Below are 25,939 nucleotides of genomic sequence, written 5' to 3' on the forward strand. Positions count from 1 at the left end.
CAGAGGAGCAGCTGAAAGAAAGAGAGGCCCTGAAGAGAGAGAGTGGAGTGAAGAAAGACCCAGAGGGAGACAAAGAAGGGACCCAAGAACCCAAATTAGAGCACCGGGTGAGGAGTCAGCAAGAGGGTACCGGAACCCAAGCTGGTGGGGGTAAAGACATTCCCCAGCCAGAGACCGGAGACCGTGGGCAGTGTCTGTCACGGTCACCCACTACATTCACCCTGAAGGCACACCACAGGAAGGGTCAGGGAACCTAAGGCCAAAGGTTGCCCAACAGAAGGCCCGAGGGAGCTGGACTTAGGTGAATCACTGGTGGGGACGGCTGAAGAAAGGACAGAGGGGGAGCTCAGGGCCACGCTCCGGACTTGTTTGGGGGTTGGCCGGATCCAGGACCTGGTGGACGCAGCACGGCTCGGGTGGTCACTTGGAGCTAGAGTGACCAGGAACATCAGCAGTGAGTAAAACCCTTAACTGCACAACCCGACTCTGTCTTCCTTTATCATCTATGCTGCACCACCACAACCCCCATCCTCTGCGCCTGTCCCCTCTGAGGCTATACCCCTCCCGTTGGGGGTTATCCCACCAAGCTGCACATCCACCATCAGCCTCAGCGGACCCTGCTGCAGCGGCGGCCACAGTGACCGCATTACAACGGGTGGCGTAGTCGACACAAAAAGAACTCTAATAACATCAGTAAGGACTGCCACATAACACTTAGCTTGACGCCCTGGGCACGGGACCGGGTCACAGCCGCTCGGAGACTACAACCCCCCATCTGATCCGGTGCCGGGTATTCCCCTCAAAAAGGAATATGTCCCAGGGGGCGCGTCATATACATACCCCTTCCTTTTATCCTTTCTCATCCCTTGGTTCAACTTGATGCACCCTTCTTTTTTTTTCAAACGTATATAACTACATAGGTTGAACTTGAAGGACAAAGGACTGATATTTTTTTCAACCTATGTAACTATTTAAAGTAGAAGCACACACACAAATATGATGTAAAAGGGTTTAGTTTTTTTATATAAAATAAAAAAAAACATAAAAATCCATAAACTAGGGAATATAATACAAGTCACATGCCTTGTAACCTCCTCATGCTGCACTTAGATATTGTGCACATGGAAGGGGTTAAAAAAAGAACAGTTGACTCCAAATGAATACATAGCTGAAATATCAAATACCAAAATTTTAATAAGTGGTTCATGAAGCACAAAAAGTGCTTAGTATAAATAACAACTGCAAACCTAATGAGTACAAAACAGAGATGAAGAAGCAAAACATATACAGTAAAATACCCCTACTTGTTGATGCATGCAAGAAAACTGTGATAATTAGTCAACAAGTTCTATGGTGTTGTCCACCTTTGGGGACATTTTTTTTATATATATTGAAATGCATACAGCCATGGCTAAAAATTAATTTTGCAATTGTTTTTCATCATACAATTTTGTACCACTTGCCTTCTATCGCGTCTGTTTATTGCCAACTGCTGAATGAGTTAACTGAGAATTTGTAGGTTATGATGGCCTGAGTTTGTGACTCTTTTATCTGTCTTTTTCTGAGCTCCTGTCAGCTGATTTATGACCACCGACCACATCAAAGTTGAATATATAGGAAAACAAAAGGCCTGTAGAAGCTAAACGGTGCAAAATTTTCAATAAAAACCAATTGCAAAATATAACCAAGACAATAAATGGTGTCCTTGGACATTTGTTAAACAAACACCATTTATTGTCTTGGTTACATTTAGACAATACCACCTTTGACTATGATTGTATTTCATACAATATAATATTTTATCACTTGAGAGTTATGTTTGTGGCCATCTGAGTTATCTATATAACACACTCTATCTCAACGGTGACTTTTTACTGATGCCTCAACCATCTTATAGATGGCCTTTTTTTACTTTACTTTTACTTTTTATTTTTTGTATTGTTATTTTTCACTATTTGTTACTCGTCACTTTTATTAGGACTTAATAGGGTCAGGAGGGAAAGCCGATGAGGAGTTGGGGCGCCATGACGCAAATTTAGGGTGCCAACCTCCGCTGGAAGGCAGGGACAGTATAATAGGCCTTTATAGGGTCAGGCTCAATGTCCTTCCCCCTGTAACTCTAATAAAAGTCCCACTTTTTTATGATAATAGTCAATAAAGGAATGTATATAGTAGGAGGGTCTTTCGTTAAATGTGTTTTTGGTTATTTTGGGACCCCTGTTTATCTTATGTAGCTTTGGTTAACGGAATACCCAATAACTAAGTTCCGTGTACCTACTAGTAAGTAGTTTAGGATGGGCTCACATCACATTTCTGCCAGACTTTTTGGCTCAATTTGTGACTGGTAAACTGCACATTTGTACCTGCATAAAAAGACAGATACTGCTTGTACAGATGCCAGATGGAGTACGAAGTGACTCTCTTTGCCTCATTATAGTGAATGGCTCTGTTGGGGGTTCTTTCCAAATTCCATTTTCAGGGCTTCAGACGAAAACATAATTTGAATATTGCCTCATTATTTCATGGGTACAAAGGAATTTCTTTACTTTTATTAGTATATGGGGCAGAAAGGGTATTATTACTGTGTGGAGGCACAAACTAGGGCACTATTACCATGGAGCACATAGGTAGCATTATTGCTATGTGGAAATACAAAGGAAAGCGGGAACTTTTTACTGTGCAGGAACAAAAAGGGAACAGATATCACTTTGTGGGGAACAAAGGAAGTAATATTATTTTGTGTTGAATGCAGTGGGACCATTGTTACTGCTTGTGGGGGCATTATTATTGTAAAGGGTCACTAAGAGGGGCATCAAGGGTAGCGTTTGTGTGAAGAGCAAAGTTGGGATTGAAAGACATATTTATGGTGGCCTGGGTCCTAACAGAGAGGGTAAGCAATAGTGAGTACTGAGGAAGACATACAGGTGCATCTCACTAAATAAGAATATCATCAAAAAGTTAATTTATTTCAGTTCAATGCAAAAAGTGAAACTCATATATTATATAGAGTCATTACAAACAGAGTGATCTATTTCTGTTAATGTTGATGATTATGGCTTACATCAATGAAAACACAAAAGTCATTATTTCAGTAAATTAGAATACTTTATAACAACAGCTTGAAAAATGTTTTTAAAATCTGAAATATTGGCCTACTAAAATGTATGTTCAGTAAATGCACTCAATACTTGGTCGGGGCTCCTTTTGCATCAATTACTGCATCAATGTGTCGTGGCATGGAGGCGATCAGCCTGTGGCACTGCTGAGGTGTTATGGAAGCCAAGTTGCTTTGATAGCAGCCTTCAGCTCGTCTGCATTGTAGGGTCTGGTGTCTCTCATCTTCCTCTTGACAATACCCCATAGATTCTCTATAATAGATTCTCTATGGGGTTAAGGTCAGGCAAGTTTTCTGGCCAATCAAGCACAGTGATACTGTTGTTTTTAAACCAGGTATTGGTACTTTTGGCAGTGTGAACAGGTGCCAAGTCCTGCTGGAGAATGAAATTTCCATCTCCAAAAAGCTTGTCGACAGAGGGAAGCATGAAGTGCTCTAAAATTTCCTGGTAGATGGCTGCGCTGACTTTGGTCTTGATAAAACACAGTGGACCTACACCAGCAGATGACATGGCTCCACAATCAGTGATGGTTTACACTAGACCTTAAGCAGCTTGGATTGTTTGCCTGTCCACTTTTCTTCCAGACTCTGGGACCTTGATTTACAAATGAAAATTGGAGCTCTGGGACCTTGTGGAGTGTGTCAATGACTGCCTTCTGGACATCTGTCAAGTCAGCAGTCTTCCCCATAATTGAGGAGCCTACTGAAACAGACTAAGGGACCTTTTTAAATGCTTAGCAAGCCTTTGCAGATGTTTTTGTTAATTATTTTAATTTACTGAGATAATGACGTTTGTGTTTTCATTGGCTGTAAGCCATAATCATCAACATTAACAGAAATAAACACTTGAAATAGATCACTCTGTTTGTAATGACTCTATATCATATATGAGTTTCACTTTTTGTATTGAAGAACTGAAATAAATTAACTTTTTGATGATATTCTAATTTAGTGAGATGCACCTGTAATTTGTGAGTCACTGGTTTTAACTGTACAGTGATCACTTTACGGCATGCAGACCTGGCATCTGATCATTACTAGAGGTCTACTACTATACACCATGATCACCAGGGCTCATGACACTTACTCTTTGCCCCAAAAATATAAATAGTTACAATAAGTAACTCAAGGGTACCAGAGTTTCCCTTAAAATGTTTCTGCTTAGTAAACCATCATTTAAGTTTAAATTCTACTTTGCACGCGCTCACCTCCCGTTATCCCTCTCTGTGAAATCAGCTGGATAGTCACGCAGACAAGAGTTATCTAAGATGCATGAACATTGAACAACAATATTTTTCATTCAAAATGGAAATGAGGTTATGGTGCAGAATAAAGAATAGAAAGCAAACACTGCAAGCAATTACGAAGTAAAAAGCTCAAGTACACATTTATTAGCATCTGTTTGATTCACCCATTACCTGGCTCATTTCAGAAGGAAAAGGCATTAGGGGGGGAATTGTAACACTGTGGAAGTACTGTTTCCCCTTGAAGAGACCAGCTTAGTATAGACTCTTACAGGCAATGTAAGATGGGAGAAAAGTATGCAAATCAGCTCTCTCAGAATAAAAAAAATATCTCGCAAGTACCACATAAGAGACGTAGCTATCCAGTAAGTCAATGTTTGACCCTTTAACAAGCCTTACAGCATTTCCAGGGATAAATGTCAAGCCAGAGCCTATATGCTGCATGTTTCAAGGTGTTTGCTGCTCTTCAATGTAGATAATTAGCAACAGGTAGAGCCTATAATGGAGTATATTAAAACATAACTTTTATTATGTCACTATATAAAATAAGGGGGCTCACAAATACAATACCAAAACACATAAAGTTAAAAACTCAGGAAGAACAACCCATGTAAATCTCACAGGTGTTATCCTCTGTTTACCATACAATTCAACGTACAGAGGGGAGATAGGACAACCACGCAGGTAATGCCTTAATGTATGACATATGCAATATACAAAGAAAAAGGAACCGTCTCACCATTTGTTGTCCTATTCAGATATGGATGATTCCAGGCTAGTTCTAAATGTAAATACTGGTGCTAGTGAAGAAAGCGATGGAGGAGGGGGGGGGGTTACAACACCCACACATTACCCCATTACCGACACCAAGCATTGGAATCAATTAATTAGATAAACCCCTTGGGACCTCCTTGCCAACGCGTTTCATCAACGCGAGTGGGAGACACTCAATGTCCTGTCGGTTAGGTATGAAAAGATCCAAGACAGGGCCAAGTCTGTGATGCCGAGAGATGAGAGTCTGTAGTAAGAGGGTATGGTCTACTGTGTCGAAGGCAGATGACTGGTATCGGAGGAGGAGGACAGAGTAGTCTTGCTTGGATTTGGCAGTTAGTAGGTCATTGGTGACTTTAGTCAGAGCAGTTTCAGTGGAATGGTGAGGTCAGAAGCCAGATTGTGAGTGGCCAAAGAGGGAGCAGGAGGAGAGGTGGGAGGACAGTTCAAAAATAGAAGTGTTGATCCAGTAGTTTGGAGACATAGGGGAGAAGTGAGATGGGACGATAGCTAAACATAGGATGGGTCAAGGGAGGGCTTTTGGAGGATGGGTGTAATCGAGGTATGTTTGAATCATGAGGGGAAGATGCCAGTTGTTAGTGACAGGTTGAAAAGGAGGGTTAGGCTTAGGATGAAGATTGTGGTACGATTTGCAATGAGGTGGGATGGTATTGGGTCAAGTTCACAGGTGGTGAGATGTGATTTGGAGAGTAAAGATAATCTTCCGTGATGGCAGAGAAGCTGGTTGTGGAGGAGGAGAGTTGAGTCGTTATGAGAAGGGGCTGTTAGGACTTTAAGCAAAAGCTTTGCCCTATGTTGTCAATCTTCTGCTTGAAGAATGAAGCTAAGTCTTCAGCTCAGATGAGAGGAGACAAGAGGAGAGGGAGGGGGAGCTGATGGACAGAGGAGAGTCTTGAAAGTACTGAATAGCTGTTTAGGGTTGTGAGACACGTATGATATGAGAGATGAGAAGTAGGTTTGTTTTGCTGCAGTGAGCAATTGTGCAGCATTTTAAAAACTTCTGTTACTGGACTCCACTCCCTTTCTTTGGCAGTCGCACAGAGGTACACCTTGTAGATGAGGGGCAGGAAGAACATGTGCTCCAGTAGATGACGAGCGCTGCATCAAGTGGCCTCTGCTCCTCTTCCCCCACGTTAACATCACACACAGTACAATCCTCAGAGTTGGCACCCCAATTACCCTTGTTTTCACCCATGTCACAACTCTCCAACCTGCAACTGACTGTAGGGAAGCACAGATGGGTGAGTCTGCAGAGCTGTTCACACATTCTATTCTGGGGCATCAGAGGTCTGATCCAAAGCTCCACAGACTCAAGTGGGGGAAAGCATGTGTAGCGATGCCCAATTTTTTTTTCAGTTGATCAATGCCTGGACAAAGTAGGGTCCGAGAAGAATCCAAACCCTCGTCACCAGACGTTTACCCCTGGGGGTGGGCATGGATGGGTTGGAGAAAGAAATAAACAGCTAAGGTTGGAGAATGAAACAAATACACACCAGAACATGGAGTACTAAACTAATAGAATACAGGGGTTGGAGAACGAAACTAATAAGACACCAGGGGTTGGAAAATTAACCTACTAAACATCTAGGGTTGGAGAACTAAATCACTACACACCAGGAGATGGAGAACTAAACCACTAGACACCAAGTGTTGGAATCCCCAAGGCTTGCGGGACAAACCTCTATATCTAACACTTCCTCCAGTGCTTCTGCATCCTCCACCTCCTCTAGGGCCTCCACCTGCTCCCTCAATCTCTGCCTTAATGAGACACATGTTCCAACAGTGCAGAGAGAATCCCCCCCACATCCGTACTGCGCAGCTAGGGCTCACCGCAATCAAGCAGTGTTAATAATAATAATAATAATCTTTATTTATATAGCGCCAACATATTCCGCAGCGCTTAACAATTCACAGGTTCATGTACAACAGTCATAAGTAACATAGCTAAAGATAATACAATAATTACAGCAAAAATAATGACGACCCTGCTCCTAAGAGCTTACAATCTACAACGAGGTGGGGGTGACACAAAGTACAATGGCTTATTTACAAGGATGGTCCAGCCATCTTGAGGGGGTGAGGGATAGATAGAGGCTGCATGAGCTTATCACCAGCCAGTATCTAGTGCTTTTTGGTTGGGTGGAGACTTATGTTTGGAGAAATAAGGAATGGGCTATGAGAATATAAAAGGACTTTGATTAGGGAACGTGATAGGCCACCCTAAACAGATGTGTTTTTAGGGAGCACCTAAAACTGTGTAAATTGTGGTTCATCCTAATTTCTTGGGGTAGAGCATTCCAAAGAATAGATGCAGCTCGGGAGAAGTCTTGAAGCCGGGAGTGGGAGGTACGGATTAGTGCGGATGTTAGTCGAAAGTCGCTTGCAGAGCGTAGAAAACGGGTAGGCCGATAGACAGAGATGAGGGAAGAGATGTAGGGGGGTGCCACACTGTGGAGAGCTTTGTGGGTGAGAACAAGCAATTTAAATCGGATCCTATAATTCATGGGCAGCCAGTGCAATGACTGGCACAGAGCGGAAGCGTCTGAGTAACGATTAGCCAGATAGATGACCCTGGCTGCAGCATTAAGGATGGACTGGAGGGGGGAAAGTCGAGTGAGGGGGAGGCCAATTAAGAGAGAGTTACAGTAGTCAAGGCGGGAGTGGATCAGGGCAACAGTGAGGGTTTTTGTTGTTTCCAAGGTGAGAAAGTTGCGGATTCTAGAGATGTTCTTCAGGTGCAAGCGACAAGAGCGGGCAAGAGATTGTATGTGGAGGGTGAAGGAGAGATTGGTGTCAAACACAACGCCCAAGCAACGCGCCTGCTTGCTCGGCCTTATTGTGGTGCCACACACTGAGAGAGAGATGTCAGATTTAGAGAGGTGAGTGGACGGCGGGAACAGAAGAAGTTCAGTTTTTGAGAGGTTGAGTTTCAGATAGAGAGCGGACATGATTTTAGAAACTGCGGCCAGACAGTCACTGGTGTTCTGTAGTACAGCGGGGGTAAGGTCAGGGGATGAGGTGTATAGTTGTGTGTCATCAGCATAAAGATGATACTGCAAACCAAATTTGCTGATTGTCTGTCCAATTGGGGCTGTGTAGAGAGAGAAGAGAAGAGGGCCAAGGACTGAACCCTGAGGAACCCCAATAGTGAGAGGAAGAGGGGAAGAAGTGGAGCCAGCGAACGATACACTGAAAGAGCGGTCAGATAGGTAGGAGGAGAACCAGGAGAGAGCAGTGTCCTTTATGCCGATTGAGTGAAGCATAGAGAGTAGGAGGTGGTGGTCAACGGTGTCAAAAGCTGCAGAGAGGTCAAGAAGAATGAGCAAAGAGTGGTCACCATTGTGTTTTGCTGTCAGAAGGTCATTGGTTACTTTGATGAGTGCAGTTTCTGTAGAATGTAGAGGGCGGAAGCCAGACTGTGATGGGTCTAGAAGAGAGTGAGTGGAGAGGTAGCTGGTAAGGCGGGAGTAGACCAGGCGCTCCAAGAGTTTAGAGATGAAGGGAAGATTGGAGACTGGTCTGTAGTTGTTTGTGCAGGAAGGGTCAAGAGAGGGCTTTTTTAATAATGGAGTGATGATGGAGTGTTTGAAGGAGGAGGGGAAGATACCCGAAGAGAGGGAGAGGTTGAAGATTTTAGTTAGGTGAGTAGTGACGACTGAAGAAAGAGGCTGGAGTAGATGTGAGGGGATGGGGTCAGTGGTGCATGTGGTGGGATGAGAAGAAGAGAGGAGCCTGGAGACTTCGTCTTCTGTGACTGGGTCAAATGTGGAGAGGGATCCAGAGGGGATGTGCGGGGGGGTGGGAGTCACGGCACTTTGTGGCTGGGAGCTGATTTCCTGACGGATGGTGTCTATTTTCTCTGTGAAGTAGGAGGCCAGGTCTTCAGCACAAATGTCCGTGGTGGGGGCCTGCGCTTTAGGACTGAGGAGGGAGTGAAAGGTATCGAAGAGTTTTTTGGGGTTGTTGGATAGTGAGGAGATCAGGGTGGTGAAGTAGGTCTGTTTGGCGAGGTGAAGGGCAGAGTTATATGTTTTTAACATAAATTTGTAGTGGATAAAGTTTTCTGGTGTCCGAGTTTTCCTCCATAGCCGTTCGGCACTTCTAGAGCATCGCTGGAGAAATCGGGTTTGCGGTGTGAGCCAGGGCTGTTTTACTCTGTGTTTAGAGGTTCTGAGGGTGAGGGGCGCTAATTGGTCCAACATGCTTCCGAGAGTGTCATTGTAGTGGTTTACAGCCAGATTAGGACAGGAAGAAGAGGAGATTGGGGACAGTGATGAGTGAAGGGAGTCTGTGAGTGTATGAGGGTTAATGGCTTGTAGATTTCTGAATGTGTGATAGGTAGGAGTGTGCTGGGGCGGGCGAGGATTTGTGAGCGTGAAGGAGAGAATGTTATGATCAGAGAGGGGAAGAGCGGAGTTATTTAGGTGGGGGATTGAACTAAGCCGGACAAAGACCAGATCAAGGGTGTTTCCATCTTTGTGTGTTTCAGAGGTTGAAAGCTGTGAGAGGCCGAGAGAAGTGGTTAAAGATAGAAGCTGGGATGCGGATGAGGAGGTGGGGCTGTTTATGGGGATGTTGAAGTCTCCCAGGATAAGGGTTGGTAAATCTGAGGACATAAAGTGTGGCAGCCAGGCAGAAAAATGGTCAAGGAACTGGGTGGGTGAGCCTGGGGGACGGTATACGACCGCTACTCTGAGGGAGAGGGGATGGAAGAGCCTGATGGTGTGTACCTCAAAAGAAGGGAATGAGAGTGATGTTACTGGCGGAATGACCTGGAAGGTGCATTGTGGGGACAGGAGTAAGCCGACTCCACCACCAAGTCTGTTCACAGGTCTCGGGGAATGGGAAAAATGCAAGCCGCCATGAGAAATAGCAGCAGGGGAGACAGTGTCAGAGTCCTGGATCCAGGTTTCAGTGAGGGCCAGCAGATTGAGAGAGTTGGACAGAAAGTAATTGTGCAGGAAAGGAAGCTTGTTGCATACAGACCGTGGATTCCACAGTGCGCAGTTGAAGGAGGGAGATGAAGGAGTACAGCTGATGTTAATTAGGTTAGCAGGGTTTCGATGTGAGGTGGGGGAGAGGTTGAGGTTGGTGGAGGGTGGTCCGGGGTTAGGAGAGATGTCCCCTGAAATAAGTAGTAGCAGTAAAAAGAGAGAGAGCAGATAGTTTTTGGATTTGTGACATGGTTTCTTGTGCAGTACCTTTGGATGGGACAGAGTGAGATTTTTCAGGAAATTCAAAAGAGCATGGGAGCTGTACATGGGAGAGGGAAGGAGTGAGGGGCAGATATGGATGTGTGGTGCTGGAGGGGGGATGGGGTGGTGAGTGTGTATGAAAAAAGCACATAGAAATAAGGACACAGGAATAAAATACATAGATAGCAAAGAGTACAAAGTGTGGGTTACCTGACTCCTGCCCTGAATGACTGCCATTGAAATGACTGTCAGAGACACTTGTCGAATAGGACACTTTGCTGAATAAGGACACGTGCATGCACCCCACACCACTTGCACCCCTTACAATGCATCTAGATTTATAGGAAGGACTATAGCATCAGGTGAGAGGGATTGTGGGAGCTGCTTGTGACTAAATTGCCAGCTGTTCAGCTCACCAGGGGAGTGGAGGCCTGATCAAAGACACAGACCTAACACACTATGCCTGACACAGTATAACACCTTTCACCATCAGATAAAGTCTACAATGATGGAAGGACACAGTGACATAGAATAGTTTCAACATGAGGGTTCAGCAGATGACAGAAACAGCAAGCAGAGATTGTATACCATAGAATAGTTTCAACATGAGGGTTCAGCAGATGACAGAAACAGCAAGCAGAGATTGTATACCATAGAATAGTTTCAACATGAGGGTTCAGCAGATGACAGAAACAGCAAGCAGAGATTGTATACCTGTGTGAAGATAGAAGACATGGATGGACGTTAGTCAGTTGCCATTGAAATGACTGTCAGAGACACTTGTCGAATAGGACACTTTGCTGAATAAGGACACGTGCATGCACCCCACACCACGTGCACCCCTTACAATGTTAAAATTAATATGCCTTGGAGATCGTAGTCATACAGTTGAAGAGTTGTAGACAGGTCTCCAGACCGAGTTTGAGCAATGGCTGTCTCCACTGAACCTGGAGCAAGGGAAGGCCGTGTGCAATAACAGTACAAACCCCGTGGCGGCCCTACGCCGGGGCAACCTCAGACACGTGCCTTGCATGGCTCTCATCCTCAACCTGATGGTACAGCAATTTCTCCGCCACTATCCCGGCCTGGATGCGCTGTTGCAGAAACCATGGTCTCTGCATGCTCACTTTAAACTATAAAAATGAGCAGGATCTTTAGTATAAAAGCCAGACAACAAGCAAACTCCTTTATGATGATAGAGTCCAACATCTCCTTAGCTTGCTGGTACTTTTCTGTGGGAATGAGCTTGTCTCCAGCCAGCCAGGAATATCTAGTGAATGGCACGCCACGGTTTGGTATTAGCACCCAGTACCAGAAGGAAAGTCATCCACAATTTCCGTACCTCAGGAATTTTATTCGGTAGAATGGCTGAGCAAACATTAGTTTCTCACATAGGAGCTGAAGACACTGAGTGGCAGTAGGTGCAAGTTTCTCCAGCATGACCTGTTTGTTATTGTTAGATATCAGAGGGAGAACATAACTGGGCTTTGCCAAGGTGCCATATTGCATCTTAAGTCTTATAGACCCTGCACTTGCGGCTTTACATTCTACAGGATGGTGGGGAAGGAGTAGGTTGTGGAGTTGCATTAGCTCTGGTAGTGTTGAGGTGACAGTGAGGCAATGGCTGTAGGCTGTCTTGAAGAGATGGGTTTTCAGGTTGTATCTGAAGGATCTGAATGTGGTGGCTAATCGGACGTGTTGAGGCACAGAATTCCAGAGGATGGGGGATACTCGTTAGAAGTATTGGAGGCGATTGGGTGAGGAACAAATAAGTGTGGAGAGAAGGAGGTCTTGGGACGACAGGAGATTACGTAAGGGAATATATCGGGAGATTAGTTCAGAGATGTACAGAGAAGAAAGGTTATGGATGGCTTTGTATGTCAGTGTTACGTTGAACTGGATACGCTGGGCAATTGGGAGCCAGTGAAGGGATCTTATAGATTGCAATCTTATGGATTGCTGGAGCGAGTCAACAGTAAAAAAAGCAGCCATAGAGTGTCCGGGACCCTTAACACAGACTTTTCTTAGCCAGGGCTGCTTCTCGACAGGGTTGGACGGGCCCACCAGAGAACCGGAGAATCCTCCGGTGGGCCCTGGCTTCTCCATCAGGAAGGTTCATAGTGCAAACCTTGCAGGTTGTGATGATGATGAGGCCATCCATCTCCTTAGTTTTCTGTTACTTGGAATGCAAGCGCAAGTATGCAGTCAGCCACCTACCCACCCACATGCTGCAATGCTAATCTGGCACATTTCTGGACAGCTGCTTGCACTTGAAATGTTACCTTTTAGGCTTGTGGGGGCGGAAGCTTTTCACAACCTCCTGGCGGCGACCGGGTCTCCATACTCGGTCCCCAGCCGCCACTATTTCTCTCGGTGTCGTTCCTGCCTTCCACAAGCACGGGTCCCAGAAAATTACTCCAGCCCTCCCCAGTGCACTTAGTGGGAAGGACCGCCTAACCACAAACAAGTGGACAAGTGAATGTGGCCAGGGACGGTACATATCACTAACACATTCCACTGGGTTAATATTGTGGAAGCCGGGACCCAGTGGAAACCTGGGATGGAGCACGTCCTCCCGACGCAGAGGATTGCGGGCCCTGCCTGGGTGCTTCAACACAATGTTCATAAGGTAGACAGCAGCAGTGGTCAGTATCCTAGACAATTACCAAATTATTCATGATGAGGCCATCCATCTCCTTAGCTTTCTGTTACTTGGAATGCAAGCGCAAATATGCAGTCAGCCACCCACTCACCCACAGGCCGCAATACTTAACTGGCACATTTCTGGACAGCTGCTTGCACTTGAAATGTTGCCTTTTAGGCTCGTGGAGGTGAAAGCTTTTCACAACCACATGGCAGTGGCCCGGTCTCCATACTTCATCCCCAGCTGCCACTATTTCTCCCGGAGTCGTCCCTGTCTTCCACAACCACAGGTCCCCGAACATTCCTGCTGTTACTTTTTTTGTGGGAATCTGCTTGGCTCCTACCAGCCTGGAATATTTCCAGTGAACAATGACACGACGCCATGGTATTAGCAGTGCCCCCAGTACCAGTAGCGAAGCCATCCACAATTTCCTTCTCATGAATTTTATTTGGTAGACTGAGTGGATGCTCAAATACATTAGTTTCTCACAAAGGAGCTGAAGATACAGAGTGGCAGTAGGTGCAAGTTTCTCCAGCATGTTAGACATCAGAGGGAGAATGGGAGAACGGCAGCACAGTGGCTCAATGGTTAGCACTGAAGCCTTGCAGCGCTGGGATCCTGGATTCAAATCCCAGCAAGGACAACATCTGCAAGGATTTTGTATGTTCTCCCCTTGTTCGCGTGGGTTTCCCCCTCAGTAAAAAAAGCAGCCATAGAGTGTCCAGGAACCTTCACACAGACTTTTCTTAGCCAGGGCTGCTTCTCGGCAGAGTTGGACGGGCCCACCAGAGAACTGGAGGATCCTCCGGTGGGCCCTGGCATCTCCTTCAGGAGAGTTCATAGTGCAAACGTTGCAGCTGCTATGGGGCTCTTTAGCGGGGGAGAAAGGTGGTCCCTCAGAATCAAATTATTAGGTGGGCCCAATGCTCTTCAGTCTGACACTGCTTCTCGGTCAGAGTTGTATTTCACCACAGCCATATTCTTTAGCTTGGTGAAAGGAGTGGCATAGAGGGAAACTGTATTTACTCCGGCTGTCATTTCTCCCAGGACGTCCTCTAATGCAGCTTGTTGCATAAGCAATGGCAGCCCGTTCATCATCAACTCACACTTCTCGGTGGTGCTTAGTCACAGACAAAGATCTTTCTTTACGCCTTGAATTTAATCACTACAGAGTTGGACTATGGCCTGATCTGCAATGCGGATTTATGAAGATCATTAAGCGAAACTCATACAGCTTTCCCACAGACTGAAAGAGGGGTATCAAGACTTCCAAGACAGCCAAGAGTTCCCTGTCCTCACCTAGAGGACGACTGTCCATGTTCTCCAGCTCATCCTCCTCCTCCTTATCACCCAATCCGCGTTGAGATGAGATAAGGCTGGGCTGTATAGTTCCTTGCTCCGCCTGCAATGCCTCCTCTTTAACTGTGAGCACTGAGCATTTCAGTAGACAGAAAAGCGGGATGGTGACGCTAATTATGGCATCATCGCCGCTCACCATCTTGGTGGAGTCCTCAAAGTTTTGGAGGGCGGCACAGATGTCAGACATCCATGCTCACTCATTGGTTCTTATGTGCGGAGGCTGACCTGAATGCCGATGGGCGTGTTGAAGCTGATACTCAACAACTGCCCTCTGCTGCTCACAAATCCTTCCCAACATCTGTAATGTTGATTTCCAACATGTGGTGACATCGTACAACAGTCAGTGAGCTGGAAGCTGCAAATGCTGCAGAAGCACTGCCAGGGTGGCGGAAGCTATAGCTGACTTTCTGAAATGGGCACACACGTGTTGTACTTTCACAAGCAACTCTGGCAGATCTGGGTAGGTTTTGAGAAACCGCTGAACCACTAAGTTGAGCACATTTAGTGCTCTCTCATTACTCATGTGTACCCCTGTATGGAGAACAATATCAGCATCGAAGAATTAAAAGATGAAATATAGCCTGCTTTATATACCACGGTACTAAGAAAATCAATTTCGATTATATCTTGTGTACTCCTGTGACAAAAATATCTGCACCAAAGAATTAATTTCACTGGAGTAGAAGTAGTATAATGGAGACCAAAACCTCTTCCACTATAGCCAAACCCAATAGATGGAGACCCAATCAGGATTCTCCACATTTCCAAAAATTAGCGGCAGACACCAGCAAAGTGGCATTAATTTCACTACAGTAGAAATTGTAGAATAATTAACTAAAGCCTCTTCCACTACAGCCAACACAATAGATTGGGACCCAATCAGGATTCTCCACATTTCCAAAAATTAGTGAGAGACACCAGCAAAGTGGCATTAATTTCACTACAGTAGAAATAGCGTAATTAGAACCGACACCTCTTCCAGTACAGCCAACCCAGTAGATGGAGACTCAATCAGAAGTGTTTACGGGATAAAAAAACAGAAGAAAAAAAGCTCACCACACTGCAGATGATTTCACAGACTCAGCCTCAATGTCCTGGTAGGTGCCTGTCCTTCACGTATTGTCAGCAAACCATCCAAAGAAAATATATTGATAGGAAAAGACGGCACTGCATACCAGTCAATAAAATTCCAAAGTGCTTGTTTATTAATTCAGGATTAAATGATGGAATACAGCCACATCATGCGAAGACAACTGATGTTTGATATTTGTCTTCGCATGATGTGACTGTATTCCATCATTTAATCATGGATTAATAAACAAGCACTTTGGAATTTTATTGACTGGTATGCAGTGCTGTCTTTTCCTATCACTATATTTTCTCAGAAGTGTTTACATTTCACTTAATTAGGGCCTAACACCACCAAAGTGGCATCAATTCCACCAGAGTAGAAGTAGTTTAATGGAGACCGAAACCTATTCCACTATAGCCAAACCTTAATAGATGGAGACGCAATCAGGATTCTCCACATTTCCAAAAATTAGTGGCGGACACCAGAAAAGTGGCATCAATTTCACTACAGTAGAAATAGTGTAATTAGGACCGACACCTCTTCCAGTACAGCCAACCCAGTAGATGGTTTCACAATCAGGACTGTTCACATTTAAAAAAATTAGGGCCTAACACCACCATTTCCGTGGCCTACAGATTGGACATGGTGGAGTTCAACCTCTTAGCTTTGTCATGTGTAGGAGTAAACAATCTTTTACATTACCACAACTGCGGGACTGAGGGCTGGTTGCAGTGCTGAGAGAGGGCGGAGTACGGTGAAACGGACAAACTGCTAGACAGTGAGTGAGGTGCAGGCGGAGATGTTACGGTGGATTGAGAAACATGTGGTGTGCTCAGTGAAACAAATACCCCAGGCTTGTCGCTTCTGTTACAGCTGACGGTATCTCACTCAGCCTGACTGGAGCGGTTATACAATTGTAGGTTCTGCGGTCAGAGACCTGCATGACAATACTTGGCACAGTAACAGAGGAGGAGGAAGAAGCAGCAGATACGTTTGATGGGGCGGCTGATGGTTGTTTATTGAAAACCAATTTTGAGTTTATCATGTTTGTGTACCCTTTTGTGGAGTACAATATCTGCACCAAATAATTAATTTCACTAGAGTATAACTATACTAATGGATGGAGACCAAAACCTCTTCCACTACAGCCAACCCAGAAGATGGAGACCTAACCAGGAGTGTTCACATTTCCCTAAATTAGGGCCTAACACCAACAAAGTTGCATCATTTTCACTAGAGTAGAAGTAGTATAATGGGGATCGACAACTCTCCCACTACAGCCACCCCAACAGATGAAGACCCAATCAGGATTCTCCACATTTCCAAAAATTAGTCAAAGACACCAGCAAAGTGGCATCAATTTCACTACAGTAGAAATTGTAGAATTAGGAACCAAAACCTCTTCCACTACAGCCAAACCAGCAGATGGAGACTCAATCTGGAGTAGAGATGAGCGGTGTTCGACTCGAACTGTTCACCAATCTCAAATTCGAGCTGTTTTGGGCGGTGTTTGAGTCGTTCGACGAACTAGAGCGATTTGCAAAAAATTCGTCTGTTCGAGGTTATGTTCGATAACTGTTCGTGCACCAAAAGCGTAACTGGATTTTTTTACAGTAATACTATTAATCAATGTTAATAGACAGTTTCAGTGTAGTGTGGGCGGGGGGAGGGGCAGGGGATGGATCTCTGCAGAAATAATGCTGATCTCCATTTTTTTTCTTTCCCGCATTTACAGTGGGGTGGTGCAGTCTGTCAGCCTATCAGCAGCGCACACACGCAGCGAAGTGCTTTTTTTTCACACAAGCAAGGGCACGTGTCATTGGCTGTGTATGTCACATGTCCTTGCCCTATAAGACAAGCCATTTTCCCCGTCACCACCATTTTCTCACTGCTGCAGCTGAGTGTTAGACGGCACCTCTGCTGCTGTGGGCGCTATACGGTATAACTGTGTGAATTGCGAGCGAATTTCCAGTTACATAGAGAGATAAGTTTAGGGAGTAGGGACTAGTTCTAATTTCAGCCCTTTTGAGGGCTAGGTTACAGCAGTTCATAGCACTTTTTGCCAGGCAGGTCTGTGCCAGTGCTGTGCAAGTGTTTTTCACAGCATTTGGCGAAATGTAGCTCAGCCAATCCTTTTGGGCCTGTAGCAGTGTCTGTTAGTCATTGGAGTAGCCTATCTGTGTTGCAAGCTACACCACCTGTGTATCTAATAACAATTTTTTACTGCATCTAAGCCAGCCAATCCTTTTGGGCCTGTAGCAGTGTCTGGTAGTCAGTAGAGTAGCCCATCTGAAGCAAGCTACACCACCTGTATATCTAATTCTATTTTTTTACTGCATCTAACCCAGCAAATCCTTTTGGGCCTAGTAGCAGTGTCTGGTAGTCTGCGGAATAGCCCACCTGTGAAGGAAGCTACACCGCCTGTGTATCTAATTCTAATTTTTTACTGCATCTAACCCAGGAAATCTTTTTGGGCCTAGTAGCAGTGTCTGGTAGTCAGTGGAATAGCCCACCTGTGAAGGAAGCTACACCACCTGTCTATCTAATTCTAATTTTTTACTGCATCTAACCCAGGAAATCTTTTTGGGCCTAGTAGCAGTGTCTGGTAGTCAGCGGAGTAGCCCACCTGTGAAGGAAGCTACACCGCCTGTGTATCTAATTCTAATTTTTTACTGCATCTAACCCAGGAAATCCTTTTGGGCCTAGTAGCTGTGTCTGGTAGTCAGTGGAGTAGCCCATCTGAAGCAAGCTACACCACCTGTGTACCTAATAACAATTTTTTACTGCATCTAACCCAGTAAATCCTTTTGGGCATAGTAGCAGTGTCTCGTAGTCAGCGGAGTAGCCCACCTGTGAAGGAAGCTACACTGCCTGTGTATCTAATTCTAATTTTTTACTGCATCTAATCCAGGAAATCTTTTTGGGCCTAGTAGCAGTGTCTGGTAGTCAGCGGAGTAGCCCACCTGTGAAGGAAGCTACACCACCTGTGTATCTAATTCTAATTTTTTACTGCATCTAACCCAGGAAATCCTTTTGAGCCTAGTAGCAGTGTCTGGTAGTCAGTGGAGTAGCCCATCTGAAGCAAGCTACACCACCTGAGTATCTGATAACAATTTTTTACTGCATCTAACCCAGTAAATCCTTTTGGGCATAGTAGTAGTGTCTCGGAGTCAGCGGAGTAGCCCACCTGTGAAGGAAGCTACACCGCCTGTGTATCTAATTCTAATTTTTTACTGCATCTAACCCAGGAAATCCTTTTGGGCCTAGTAGCAGTGTCTCGTTGTCATTGGAGTAGCCCAGCTGTGAAGCAAGCTACACCGCCTGTGTATCTAATAAAATTGTTTTACTGCATCTAACCCAGCCAATCCTTTTGGGCTAGTACCACAATTTGGCCACTAAGCTCTGCTCGGTTTCCATCCATCGTTTTTTGTGCAAACAACTACAGAGTTGCCAATTAGTTAACCACCAAAATGAGTGGCAAAAGGCCTGCTGCTGGTGGAAAGGGGAATAGGTGTGTTGGAAAGGGAAAAAAAGGTTGTGTCCGTGGGGTAGGTGGTAAAGCATCAGTAACATCTGCAGAAGAAAGACCATCTTCCAGCCAAAATAAGATGTCTACTTCTTTTCGTGGACAATGTGATATGATGCCTTTCTTACGGACACGTCCATCGCTGCAAATTCCAGATGAGGCACAAAAACAGCAGGTGCTTCAATGGATATCAAGTGCGCCTTCAAGTGGGCTCTCCTCCACCTCAACTTTAACATCACAAATACTCCAGTCCTCAGAGGGGTCACCCCAATCGCACTTGCTTCCTCACAGCTCCCAAGTCTCCAGCTGCCCGTCTGAGTATGGGGTAACACAGATGGTTGAGTCTGCAGAGCGGTTTACTCATATTATAGCCTGGGAATCAGAGGTCTGCTCCAAAGCTTCAGCGTCAGCTAGTCAGCGTAGTAGCCCAGCTGTGAAGCAAGCTACACCGCCTGTGTATCTAATAACAATTTTTTACTGCATCTAACCCAGCCAATCATTTTGGGCTAGTAGCAGTGTCTCGTAGTCAGCGGAGTAGCCCATCTGAAGCAAGCTACACCACCTGTGTATCTAATAACAATTTTTTACTGCATCTAACCCAGGAAATCCTTTTGGCCTAGTAGCAGTGTCTCGTAGTCAGCGGAGTAGCCCATCTGAAGCGTACAGCTGCGATGAACTCTGTGTGCCTCACTGCTGGCTTGGGGAAAACCTATCTTAAGGTTGTGTAAAAGCGTGTTTCGATACTCCAGCATTCACGGATCCCTTTCCAGGGCGGGAAGCATCTGGCAAAATTTACTCTTATAACATGGATCTAACAGAGTGGCAACCCAGCAGTCAGCACTATTTTGAATCATAACTATACGGGGATCATGTTGCAGATAGTGCAGCAAGAACACACTCATATGTCGGGCTCTTTCATGAGGTTCAAGCCCATGTTGTGTTGGTCGCTGGGTAATTCTGATACTTGCTTCCTCGGTCCCCTCCCGCCAAACACGAACAGAGAGGGGATGATTATTCTCTTCATGTTCTGACTGTTGCTCGCCCATCACCTCTTCCTCTTCCATTTGTTCCTCGCCTTCACTAACACCTTCACTAACAGTTTTCTGGTATCGCCAACCCCCCTCGATCGCAGTGAACCACCCTCCCTTGGCACCCTGAGATGTCAAGGGAGGTGCCAAGAAAGTATTTTTTTGGTGTGGATGAGGCCTGTATAACATACGAGATATTCTCCAAACTAATTCAAACTGAGATATCCCCTGCTGTATAACGTTAGGAATCGAAGAAAGTATTTTTTGACTGAGGATGAGGTCTGTATAACATAGAATATATGCTCCATGATATTTCAAACTCAGATCTATCCTGCTGTATCACGTTAGTCACAGCAAAAAATAGATTTTTTTACTCTGCATGAGCTCTGCATACAGCTGAATTTCACCGCCACTAAATGAATAGGTGGCTTATAGTAGAGTGTAACACGTTTGTGACAGAAAAAAAAATTTTGTGGACTCTGGCTAGCAAGAAAAAAAATCTATTTTTTCACTCTGAAAACAGCTGAAATTCACCGCCACTAAAATAGTAGCTGGCTTATAGAAGAGTGTATCACGTTTGTCACACAAAAAATATTTTTTGGACTCTGCCTAGCAAGACAAAAAATCTATTTTTTTACTCTGAAAACAGCTGAACTTCAATGCCACTAATGTAGTAGGTGGCTTTTAGTAGAGTGTATCACGTTTGCGACACAAAAAAAATCTTTTGTGAACTCTGCCTGCCAACAGTAAAAAAAAAATATTTTTATACTGTGCATGTTAGAACCCTCCTGTTTGTTTTTTCTATCTTGTGTTTTGCGGTCACGTGACCATCTGCCTTTATATTCCAGCTCCGCCCTTCTGGCTGTGCTGGACTTCAGTGTTTGACTGTTTCTCTAGCCTGGTGCTTCGGTGCCTTTCTCTGTCAAGTTCGCTTGGTCCTCTGGGACCTCTAGTACTTTTTGTCAGTTTGTCTTTTTGTGTTCTGCAACAACTTCTGTTTAGGAGGTGTTCCATTTTTGTCCCAGTCCTTAGTTCTTTTAGGGGCCCCTCCCTTAATTCTATAGGTCTTCGTTCAGACTAGCCGAGGACTAAGGCGGGTCTGTTCACTAGGAACAGGCAGCCCGCTACATTATAGGGATTCAGCATAGTCTTACTATAGGGACAGCTTTCCCCTATCTTTCCTTAGTTCATGTTGCAGATCATAACAGTAAGTCCAGCCCAAAAAACTAAAAGGAAAGAAATTCGGGGATCAGTATGGTTTCCGTCCAGGATTTGGCTCAACGCCTGCAGGGATTGTCTCTGGAGGTGACCGAGCTTCAGCAACACTTGAGTAGCTGTTCTGGAGCGCATTTTGTCGAACCCAAGGTAGGACTGCCTGATGTTTTTAATGGTAAACAGCAAGATTTTTTTTCCTTTAAAAATGCTTGTTTGTTATATTTTCGTTTGAGACCAAGATCCTCTGGGAATGAATCACAGCGCATTGGTTTTATTATGTCACTTTTGCGCAAAGAACCACAGGGGCGGGCCTTTTCTCTCCAGCCTAATGATCCGTGTTTAACGTCTGTTGAAGAATTTTTTCTGCTATGGGGCTATTACATGATGATCCTGATCGAATCTCATCTGCTGAATCAGAACTTAGACGTTTGAATCAGGGGTCAGATGATGTTGAAAATTATTGCACACACTTCAGGAGATGGGCTTCAGAAGTTAAGTGGAATGATCCGGCGCTGAGATGTTTATTTCTTGCTGATCTGAGTGAAAGGGTTAAGGATCTGCTAATTGCATTCCCTGCACCCGAGACTCTGCAGGATGCTATGCAGTTAGCTGTTTGTATAGACAGGAGACTGAGGTGCAGGCTCAATGAGGTAAAGACTCCTGTAATGTCAGTTCCCAGTCCCCAAAAATCTGCTCTGACGGTGGGGAACCGATGGAGGTTGGGGCGATGTCACTCCGCTCTCAGGAATGAGACCGGAGGTTTGCTGACAGATTGTGTCTTTATTGTGGTAAAGCTGACCATTTGATTAAGTATTGTGAGTGTCGTTTAAGTAAAGAAAAAAAAAAAGGTCAGTTACGCCCGTATAGCTTGTTTACGCTCTGCAGGAGTATTTCTTTCTGGGAGTACTACTCTGCAGGGAGATTTGATTGAATTTCAGGTATTTGTGGATTATGGTTCAACACTTAATGTGATTGATAAAGAGATTTTGGGAAACCTTAAATTGAAATCCAAACCTTTGTCATCACCTATTTCTGTGGTTGCAATTCATAACACTCCTTTGAAATGTATTACTCACAAGACTGCTGCATTTCCCCTCACTATCAATGGAGTTCACCAAGAAATTTTGGACTTGGTTGTATTGGATAATATGCCCTCTCCAGTTGTTCTAGGATTGCCTTGGTTAAAACTGCACAATCCTTTATTGGACTGGTCTACTAATGTGATTAAGTCTTGGAGTCCTAAGTGCTATGTTAAATGTTGTAATGCTCGCATTGCGGCTGTGGATAAAGGAGAATTACTGGTACCTATTCAAGATTTTTGGAGGTTTTTTTCGGAGGAGGCGTCGCAAGTTTTACCTCTTCATAGGGATTATGATTGCGCCATTGAGTTTGTTCCTGATGCTACTGTTCCCAAAAGTCGCTTGTTTAATCTGACTATCCCTGAAAGAAAGGCCTTGGAGGAGTACATACAGACTAGCCTGGCTGCTGGTCACATTAGACCTTCTAAGTCACCTGTGGCAGTTGGATTCTTCTTTGTTAAAAAAAAGGACGGCGGTTTACGTCCATGTCTGGATTTTCGTGAAATTAATAAGATTACCGTATGCAATTCCTACCCATTGCTGTTAATTCCTGACTTGTTTAACCAGTTAGTGGGGGCCAAGTGGTTCTCCAAAATTGATCTCCGGGGGGGCATACAATTTGTTACGTGTGAAGGAGGGTGATGAATGGAAAACTGCTTTTAACACCCCGATAGGTCATTTTGAGAACCTGGTGATGCCTTTTGGTCTTACCAATGCACCTGCATTTTTTCAGAACCTTATTAATGACATCCTGAGACCTTTGATTGGTAAGAATGTGGTTGTGTATTTGGATGACATTTTGATTTATTCACCAGATCTGGACTGGAGTCCCTTTGGCAGAGTGTACGTGAAGTTTTGCAGTTATTGAGTGATAATTCACTCTTTGCTAAGCTGGAGAAATGTGAGTTCGCTGTGCAGAAAATTAGTTTTTTGGGCTACATTGTCTCCAGCGAGGGCTTTGAGATGGACCCTGTGAAGGTTCAGGCTGTGCAGTAATGGCCTAGGCCTATTGGTTTGAAATCTATACAGACATTTTTGGGTTTTGACAATTATTACAGGAAATTCATTAAGAATTTTTCTGTAATTGTTAAACCTCTAACCGATCTCACCAGGAAAGGTGCGAATACGGCCCAGTGGACTACTGAGGCCATTGAAGCGTTTGAGTATCTCAAAGAGAGGTTCAGTTCTGCCCCTATCCTTATGCAGCCTGATGAGACCAAGCCTTTTTTGGTCGAGGTCGATGCTTCATCAGTGGGGGTCAGAGCAGTTTTGTCTCAAGAGAACAAGGGTGGAGTACATCCTTGTGCCTTTTTTTCGAAAAAATTTTCGGAAACCGAACTGAATTATGATGTTGGAATTCGGGAGTTGCTGGCTATTAAACTCGCGTTTGAACACTGGCGTCATTTTTTGGAAGGCCCTAGATTTCCTATTCAGGTTTTCACAGATCATAAGAATATGATCTATCTGGATGCTGCCAAGCGTTTGAATGCCCATCAAGCTAGGTGGGCACTTTTTTTTCTCGGTTTCATTTTTCCGTTACCTATATCCCTGGTACTAAGAATGTTAAAGCCGATGCTTTATCTCTCCTACGGTCGCTGCCGAGGAGAAGAGCATTTTGCAGAAAGGAGTTGTGGTGGCGGCTTTGGACTCCATTTTGGAGAATGGGATTCTGAAAGCTCAAGATGATGCTCCATCTAACACTCCCCATGGGAGGTTGTTCGTGCCTAAAGCCTTTAGGAGAGATTTGTTTGTGGAGTGTCATGAGTCTCGGTTGGCAGGTCATCCAGGAGTTTCAGAGACTAAGAGACTTATCAGTCGCAGTTTTTGGTGGCCTGGATGGCAGAAGGAAGTCATCAAGTGGGTGCGTCAGTGTACTGTGTGTGCTAGGTCAAAGGCTTCACATACTCCTGCTGCGGGGTTGCTTTGACCTCTGGAGGTTCCTAGTGCGCCTTAGACGCATCTCACTATGGATTTTATTACTGATCTTCCTGTGTCCGAGGGTTTTACTGTCATCTGGGTGGTCGTGGACCGTTTTAGTAAGATGTGTCATTTGGTTCCATTCATTAAGTTGCCCTGCGCCAAGACACTCGCTAAGGCATTTGTTAAGGAGATTGTCATGCTCCATGGCGTTCCCACGGATAGTGTTTCTGATAGAGGACCTCAGTTTGTGGCTCGCTTTTGGCGTGCTTTTTGTGACAGGTTGGGGATCCATTTGTCATTTTCGTCTGGTTATCATCCTGAGTCGAATGGACAGACTGAAAGAAAGAACCAGGATGTTGAACAGTTTTTGCGTAGTTTTGTGGCGGACAATCAAGAGGTGTGGTCTGAGTTTCTGCCCCTCGCAGAATTTGCTCTTAACAATCATACATCCTCCTCTGCTGGGTGTTCTCCTTTTTTTTGTTGTACTGGGAGACATCAGTCTTTTGGTTCGTTCTCTAAATTGGGGTCGGCTGTGCCGGAGGAGGAGAGTTTTTCCAGTGATTTGGAGAGAGTTTGGACTAATGTACATTGTAACCTGCAAGAGGCTAACAAGAAGTCCAAGAAGTATTTTGACAGGAAACGTAAAGAGGTTTTGTTTACTGTGGGTGACATGGTTTGGTTGTCCTCGAAGAACCTGCGGTTGAGGATTCCCTCTAAAAAACTGGGTCCTAAGTTTGTGGGTCCATTTAAAGTGCTTCAGGTTGTTAACAAGTCTGCTGTTAGGTTGGATGTCCCTACTTCCTGGAAGATTAATCCTGTGTTTCATGTTTCCTTGTTGAAAAAGGCTGACGTATGTAATAGGGATGTCACTGTCATAGTTCCTCCTGTGGTGGAAGACGGCGAATATGAAATTTCTCGTATCTTGAATTCTAGATGGCATAGAGGGAAATTGCAGTATCTTGTCTCCTGGAAGGGTTTCGGTCCCGAAGACAACTCCTGGGTAAGGACGGATGATGATGATGTCTCTGCTCCTAGGCTTGTTAAAGCTTTCCTCAGGAGGTTTCCTGATAGGCCTGGGCCTGGAGGATCCAGAGGATCCTCATAAAAGAGGGGATACTGTTAGAAGCCTCCTGTTAGTTTTTGCTATCCATTGTTTTGCGGTCACGTGACCATCTGCCTATTTATTCCAGCTCCGCCCTTCTGGCTTTGCTGGACTTCAGTGTTGTTTGACTGTCTCTCTAGCCAGGTGCTTCGGTGCCTATCTTTGTCTAGTTCGCTTGATCCTCTGGGACCTCTAGTACTTTTTGATTGTTTGTCTTTTGTGCTCTGCAACAACTTCTGTTTAGGAGGTGTCCCATTTTTTGTCCCAGTCCTTAGTTCTTTAAGGGACCTCTCCCTTAATTCTATAGGTCTTCGTTCAGACTAGCTGAGGACTAAGGCGGGTCTGTTCACAAGGAACAGGCAGCCCGCTACATCGTAGGGATTCAACTTAGTCTTACTATAGGGACAGCTTTCCCCTATCTTTCCTTAGTTCATGTTGCAGATCATAACATTTAACACCCGAGTAGGTCATTTTGAGAATCTGGTGATTCCTTTTGGTCTTACCAATGCACCTGCATTTTTTCAGAACCTTATTAATGACATCCTGAGACCTTTGATTGGTAAGAATGTGGTTGTGTGTTTGGATGACATTTTGATTTATTCACCAGATCTAGAGTCCCATTGGCAGAGTGTACGTGAAGTTTTGCAG

The sequence above is a fragment of the Phyllobates terribilis genome, unplaced genomic scaffold, assembly GCF_046119375.1.
Source record: "Phyllobates terribilis strain yellow unplaced genomic scaffold, ASM4611937v1 Scaffold_4__5_contigs__length_816908805, whole genome shotgun sequence".
NCBI lineage: Eukaryota > Metazoa > Chordata > Amphibia > Anura > Dendrobatidae > Phyllobates > Phyllobates terribilis.